The 7,953-nt window shown below is 44.9% G+C and overlaps 1 long non-coding RNA gene across 1 annotated transcript; it reads right to left on the bottom strand.

Annotated features, from left to right (window-relative positions):
* Positions 1-240: 240 nt before the first annotated feature.
* LOC123994382 lies at positions 241-7,641 on the bottom strand. Its single transcript, XR_006831647.1, has 5 exons — positions 6,216-7,641; positions 5,974-6,119; positions 5,494-5,675; positions 1,065-1,192; positions 241-292 (listed from the first exon to the last, which is right to left on the bottom strand). It is a non-coding gene; the product is annotated as an uncharacterized LOC123994382 (long non-coding RNA).
* Positions 7,642-7,953: the final 312 nt, after the last annotated feature.

Raw genomic sequence — 7,953 nt, 5'->3', positions numbered from 1 at the left:
AGTCAAAATATTTTTTATTTGAAATTATTCAAAGTAGCCAGCCTTTTGCCTTGACAGCTTTGCACACTCTTGGCATTCTCTCAACCAGCTTCATGAGGAATGCTTTTCCAATAGACTTGAAGGAGTTCCCACATAAGCTGAGGTGATTTTCCTTCACTCTGCGGTCCAAACCACATCAATTGGGTTGAGGTTGAGTGATTGTGGAGGCCAGGTCATCTGATGCAGCACTCCATCAGTCTCCTCCTTCGTCAAATAGCCCTTACACAGCCTGGAGGTGTGTTGGATCATTGACCTGTTGGAAAAACAAATTATAGTCACACTAAGTGCAAACCAGCTGGGATGGCATATCGCAGCAGAATGCTGTGGTAGCCATATTGGTTGTGTGCCTTGAATTAATAAATCAGTGTCATCAGCAAAGCCCCCCACACAATCACACCTCAAAATCAAATAAAATGTTATTTGTCACATACACATGGTTAGCAGATGTTAATGCGAGTGTAGTGAAATGCTTGTGCTTCTAGTTCCCACAATGCAGTAATAACCAACGAGTAATCTAACTAACAATTCCAAAACTGCTACCTTATACACACAAGTGTAAAGGGATAAAGAATATGTACTTAAAGATATATGAATGAGTGATGGTACAGAGCGGCATAGGCAAGATGCAGTAGATGGTATCGAGTACAGTATATACATATGAGATGAGTATGTAAACAAAGTGGCATAGTTTAAAGTGGCTAGTGATACATGTATTACATAAAGATGCAGTAGATGATATAGAGTACAGTATATACGTATACATATGAGATGAATAATGTAGGGTATGTAAACATATTAAGTAGCATTGTTTAAAGTGGCTAGTGATATAAAGAGGACACGGAGAAGGGGACAGAGACAGTGGATCCATCCAGAGATGACACCGGCCCCGTCTGTGGTGACAATGCGTAGGTGGGTCCCTGCCGGTATCCCTGTCTGTATGACCGTGAACCCACCCAGGGTGGTGTGGCTGACCAGGGTGATGGTCCCTGGGTTGCCCCAGTTGGCTGAAAGGGTGAAAGGCTCACCATGTACCAACATGGCCCCGTCCTGGGGCCTACCTCCAACTCCACTCTCCCCCTCCACCTCAACGCTGTCTTAGAGCTCAGTGCCCTGTTACAAGACCGGTGTGCCGCACTCCGCCTCCCGAATGCACCTAGCAGTAGAGAAGAGTAGATATTTATTGTCTCAATAAATGATTAGACTTGCAGCAAATAGAAACTGAAGAGGAAATACCATGTTCATATACAGTGCCTTGCGAAAGTATTCGGCCCCCTTTAACTTTGCGACCTTTTGCCACATTTCAGGCTTCAAACATAAATATATAAAACTGTATTTTTTTGTGAAGAATCAACAACAAGTGGGACACAATCATGAAGTGGAACAACATTTATTGGATATTTCAAACTTTTTTAACAAATCAAAAACTGAAAAATTGTGCGTGCAAAATTATTCAGCCCCCTTTAGTTAATACTTTGTAGCGCCACCTTTTGCTGCGATTACAGCTGTAAGTCACTTGGGGTATGTCCCTATCAGTTTTGCACATCGAGAGACTGCATTTTTTTCCCATCCCTCCTTGCAAAACAGCTCGAGCTCAGTGAGGTTGGATGGAGAGCATTTGTGAACAGAAGTTTTCAGTTCTTTCTACAGATTCTAGATTGGATTCAGGTCTGGACTTTGACTTGGCCATTTTAACACCTGGATATGTTTATTTTTGAACCATTCCATTGTAGATTTTGCTTTATGTTTTGGATCATTGTCTTGATGGAAGACAAATCTCCGTCCCAGTCTCAGGTCTTTTGCAGACTCCATCAGGTTTTCTTCCAGAATGGTCCTGTATTTGGCTCCATCCATCTTCCCATCAATTTTAACCATCTTCCCTGTCCCTGCTGAAGAAAAGCAGGCCCAAACCATGATGCTGCCACCACCATGTTTGACACCACCATGTTTGACAACGCTGGTCAGAACAAGCTGACTCTACACTCCAAGACTGCTTCCATCACGTGGACTGGGACATGTTTCGTATTGCGTCAGATGGAAATATTGACGAATACGCTGATTCGGTGTGCGAGTTCATTAGAACGTGCGTCGAAGATGTCGTTCCCATAGCAACGATAAAAACATTCCCAAACCAGAAACCGTGGATTGATGGCAGCATTCGCATGAAACTGAAAGCGCGAACCACTGCTTTTAATCAGGGCAAGGTGTCTGGTAACATGTCCGAATATAAACAATGCAGCTATTCCCTCCGCAAGGCTATCAAACAAGCTAAGCGTCAGTACAGAGACAAAGTGGAATCTCAATTCAATGGCTCAGACACAAGAGGCATATGGCAGGGTCTACAGTCAATCACGGACTACAAGAAGGAACCCAGCCCAGTCACGGACCAGGATGTCTTGCTCCCAGGCAGACTAAATAACTTTTTTGCCCGCTTTGAGGACAATACAGTGCCCCTGACACGGCCTGCAACGAAAACATGCGGTCTCTCCTTCACTGCAGCCGAGGTGAGTAAGACATTTAAACGTGTTAACCCTCGCAAGGCTGCATGCCCAGACGGCATCCCCAGCCGCGCCCTCAGAGCATGCGCAGACCAGCTGGCCGGTGTGTTTACGGACATATTCAATCAATCCCTATACCAGTCTGCTGTTCCCACATGCTTCAAGAGGGCCACCATTGTTCCTGTTCCCAAGAAAGCTAAGGTAACTGAGCTAAACGACTACCGCCCCGTAGCACTCACTTCCGTCATCATGAAGTGCTTTGAGAGACTAGTCAAGGACCATATCACCTCCACCCTACCTGACACCCTAGACCCACTCCAATTTGCTTACCGCCCAAATAGGTCCACAGACGATGCAATCTCAACCACACTGCACACTGCCCTAACCCACCTGGACAAAAGGAATACCTATGTGAGAATGCTGTTCATCGACTACAGCTCGGCATTCAACACCATAGTACCCTCCAAGCTCGTCATCAAGCTCGAGACCCTGGGCCTCGACCCCGCCCTGTGCAACTGGGTACTGGACTTCCTGACGGGCCGCCCCCAGGTGGTGAGGGTAGGCAACAACATCTCCTCCCCGCTGATCCTCAACACGGGGGCCCCACAAGGGTGCATTCTGAGCCCTCTCCTGTACTCCCTGTTCACCCACGACTGCGTGGCCACGCACGCCTCCAACTCAATCATCAAGTTTGCCTACGACACAACAGTGGTAGGCTTGATTACCAACAACGACGAGACGGCCTACAGGGAGGAGGTGAGGGCCCCCGGAGTGTGGTGTCAGGAAAATAACCTCACACTCAACGTCAACAAAACTAAGGAGATGATTGTGGACTTCAGGAAACAGCAGAGGGAACTCCCCCCTATCCACATCGATGGAACAGTAGTGGAGAGGGTAGCTAGTTTTAAGTTCCTCGGCATACACATCACAGACAAACTGAATTGGTCCACTCACACTGACAGCGTCGTTAAGAAGGCGCAGCAGCGCCTATTCAACCTCAGGAGGCTGAAGAAATTCGGCTTGTCACCAAAAGCACTCACAAACTTCTACAGATGCACAGTCGAGAGCATCCTGGCGGGCTGTATCACCGCCTGGTACGGCAACTGCCCCGCCCTCAACCGTAAGGCTCTCCAGAGGGTAGTGAGGACTGCACAACGCATCACCGGGGGCAAACTACCTGCCCTCCAGGACACCTACACCACCCGTTGTTACAGGAAGGCCATAAAGATCATCAAGGACATCAACCACCCGAACCACTGCCTGTTCACCCCGCTATCATCCAGAAGGCGAGGTCAGTACAGGTGCATCAAAGCTGGGACCGAGAGACTGAAAAACAGCTTCTATCTCAAGGCCATCAGACTGTTAAACAGCCACCACTAACATTGAGTGGCCGCTGCCAACACACTGACACTGACTCAACTCCAGCCACTTTAATAATGGGAATTGATGGGAATGATGTAAATATATCACTAGCCACTTTAAACAATGCTACCTTATATAATGTTACTTACCCTACATTATTCATCTCATATGCATATGTATATACTGTACTCTACATCATCAACTGCATCCTTATGTAATACATGTATCACTAGCCACTTTAACTATGCCACTTTGTTTACTTTGTCTACACACTCATCTCATATGTATATACTGTACTCGATACCATCTACTGTATGCTGCTCTGTACCATCACTCATTCATATATCCTTATGTACATATTCCTTATCCCCTTACACTGTGTATAAGACAATAGTTTTGGAATTGTTAGTTAGATTACTTGTTGGTTATCACTGCATTGTCGGAACTAGAAGAACAAGCATTTCGCTACACTCGCATTAACATCTGCTAACCATGTGTATGTGACAAATAAAATGTGATTTGATTTGATTTGATATGTTCAGGGTGATGAGCTGTGTTGCTTTTACGCCAAACATAACGTTTTGCATTGTTGCCAAAAGGTTCAATTTTGGTTTCATCTGACCAGAGCACCTTCTTCCACATGTTTGGTGTGTCTCCCAGGTGGCTTGTGGCAAACTTTAAACGACACTTTTTATGGATATCTTTAAGAAATGGCTTTCTTCTTGCCACTCTTCCATAAAGGCCAAATTTGTGCAATATACGACTGATTGTTGTCCTATGGACAGAGTGTCCCACCTCAGCTGTAGATCTCTGCAGTTCATCCAGAGTGATCATGGGCCTCTTGGCTGCATCTCTGATCAGTCTTCTCCTTGTATGAGCTGAAAGTTTAGAGGGACGGACAGATCTTGGTAGATTTGCAGTGGTCTGATACTCCTTCCATTTCAATATTATCGCTTGCACAGTGCTCCTTGGGATGTTTAAAGCTTGGGAAATCTTTTTGTATCCAAATCCGGCTTTAAACTTCTTCACAACAGTATCTCGGACCTGCCTGGTGTGTTCCTTGTTCTTCATGATGCTCTCTGCGCTTTTAACGGACCTCTGAGACTATCACAGTGCAGGTGCATTTATGCGGAGACTTGATTACACACAGGTGGATTGTATTTATCATCATTAGTCATTTAGGTCAACATTGGATCATTCAGAGATCCTCACTGAACTTCTGGAGAGTTTGCTGCCCTGAAAGTAAAGGGGCTGAATAATTTTGCACGCCCAATTTTTCAGTTTTTGATTTGTTAAAAAAGTTTGAAATATCCAATAAATGTCGTTCCACTTCATGATTGTGTCCCACTTGTTGATTCTTCACAAAAAAATACAGTTTTATATCTTTATGTTTGAAGCATGAAATGTGGCAAAAGGTCGCAAAGTTCAAGGAGGCTGAATACTTTCGCAAGGCACTGTATTGTAGTTTATTTGGTTTAGCCATTTACAGCTCTAGTTAAAAGTAATGCACTAGGGAAACAGGACGTCAATCCAAAGAATCCTACATAAAAGTGCTACAAAAGCAATCCCAAATGCCCCGACTGAGACCAGTCCTAACCTGTCGTTGGAGGCGCGTCACGTCCTTCATGCGTTTGAAAGTCTTGGTGCAGACGTCGCAGGGGTACACTCTCGTCACTGTGGACGTGTCTCTGATGGATCCTCGGGTTTCAAAGGTTGGCAAAAATCTGCTGGCAGGTGTCATAACGGTATGTCACCTCCTCCTGCACACCGTGGCTCGTCCTGGTGGTCATGGTAACAATGGAGGAGTGTAGTTATTAGAGATGTGATCAGAACAACAATGAAAATAGTTGAGATTTTAGGTTTTCTAAGTGCTTTACATTTGACAGTACATTGGGCTCCCCTCATTTGCAAACCCAACAATCCATCCAACAAATGTGTAACTAATGTGTAATGTCCAACTCCACCTACTTGATGTGCTTCAGGTATCTATTATCATAGTGGAAGGTCTGTTGACACTTGTCACACTTGTTTTGGTTGTCAGCATGTCTAAATTATCTGGTGAGGGTAACTTCCTCACCCATCGCTTCCTTCCTGGGGAAGAAAAGTGAGTCATCAGGACAATCCTCGGGTATATCTCCTTCCACATCATCGAAGTCTGTTGACCTCAGCCCCGCCCCCTCTTTTTCAGGCAGCAGCTCTGGAAGGGCCTCTCCTGCCTCCCTTCTGTGTAATAACAATAATCACCACAATCAATTGGATTTATACAGCACTTTTTCAAAATGCTTCACACACCTCAAAGCATGTCACCATAGCAACTACCTGTGTATTCGCAGTGTTCTCCTCTTGACCGGCTGTCTTGGTCTGAGTGTTGTCAGGCAGATCCTCCCGTCTGCGTCTTGGTCTGGTCCTTCATCTTCCTCATGTACTTAGGAATGTCAACGAAGACTCTGCGGCCTGCCAGCCTGTTACTTCTCCTCCCAGAGATCTCAGCGTCTTCATTCACCTCTGATTTCTCCTCCTCGGCTTTGACCGGGACCGTTGCCCTTTTCAACGTCCTCTCTGGTCTTGTTGGATAGGTCGGCCTCTTGGTGGAGGCTCTTTTGGGAATTTTGTTTACTCCGACCCCCAGCACCCCGTCCTCTACATTATCCAAATCAGCCTCCATGTCTTGTGACATGGATGATTTAGCCTCGTGAGGACTCGAGCTGCCTTCATCGAGAACCGAGCTGCAAGCCTCCATAAGGGCTTTTACACTCGAACAGTGTCGCCACTTCACACGCCAATCTTGTCTTCAGCAAACTTTTCATCCACCTCCAGTTTGCCAGTGTATATATATTCCAAGAACCAGGTATAATCAGTGTTTCGGACGTTCCCCGGGAATAGTTTCTTAGGTGGATCCGGGGCCAGTAGGATGTTCTTGAAGTAGCCGCTGGAGGCAGCTCGTACCACCTGGTGAGCCTCAAATTCCTCCAGCCCACCTGGACTGTGACATCACGCAGGTGGCTGTACAGTCTCAGCTGGTGAATTGACTGAAGCATGTCTTCATGGTGGGAGGCTGAGGAGAGCTGGACCACTTGGTCACTCATGTCTTCATGGTGGGAGGCTGAGGAGAGCTGGACCACTTGGTCACTCATGTCTTCATGGTGGGAGGCTGAGGAGAGCTGGACCACTTGGTCACTCATGTCTTCATGGTGGGAGGCTGAGGAGAGCTGGACCACTTGGTCACTCATGTCTTCATGGTGGGAGGCTGAGGAGAGCTGGACCACTTGGTCACTCATGTTTCATACTGCCAGTAGTGGAAAAAGTACCCAATTTTCATACTTGAGTAAAAGTAAAGATACCCAAGTAGAAAATGACTCAAAAGAAAGTGAAAGTTTCACTGTAAAATACTACAAGTAAGCCTCTAAAATTGTTTGATTTTAAATATACTTAACTATCAAAAGTAAATGCAATTGTGAAAATATACTTAAGTATCAAAAGTAAAAGCATAAATTATTTTAAATTGCTCAAATGTTCATGTTTTTTAAAATGTACAGCCAGGGGCACACTCCAACACTCAGACATAATTTATTTGTGTTTAGTGAGTCAGCCAGATTAGAGGCAGTTGGGATGACCAGGGATTGTCTCTGGACCGTTTTCCACTCTTGATAAACATTCAAAATATAACTGGTACTTTTTGGTGTCAGTGAAAAAATATTGGAGTAAAACGTTCATTATTTTCTTTAGGAATGTAGTGAAGTAAAAGTTGTCAAAAATGTAAATAGTAAAGTAAGGTTCAGACCCCCCCCCCCCCCCCCAAAAGACATAAATAGTACTTTAAAGTATTTTTACTTAAGTACTTTACACCACTGCATACTGTTGTTAAACAAATGCTACAAGAACATATCAATAATCATGCAACGTAATAGCAATCAACTTCTGGCTGAAGTTAACTCTTTTTTTTTTAAATAGTGACCATCATGTAACTTCTCAATTAGTGTGACCATATGAATTATATCTAGATATTAACATAGCTAGTTAGCTATCAAACTATAATGGTTTAGGCCTATGCTTGGGG

Source organism: Oncorhynchus gorbuscha, linkage group LG14 (genome assembly GCF_021184085.1).
Source record: "Oncorhynchus gorbuscha isolate QuinsamMale2020 ecotype Even-year linkage group LG14, OgorEven_v1.0, whole genome shotgun sequence".
In the NCBI taxonomy this organism is placed as follows: Eukaryota; Metazoa; Chordata; class Actinopteri; order Salmoniformes; family Salmonidae; genus Oncorhynchus; species Oncorhynchus gorbuscha.
This window is presented reverse-complemented; position numbering and strand designations above follow the sequence as displayed.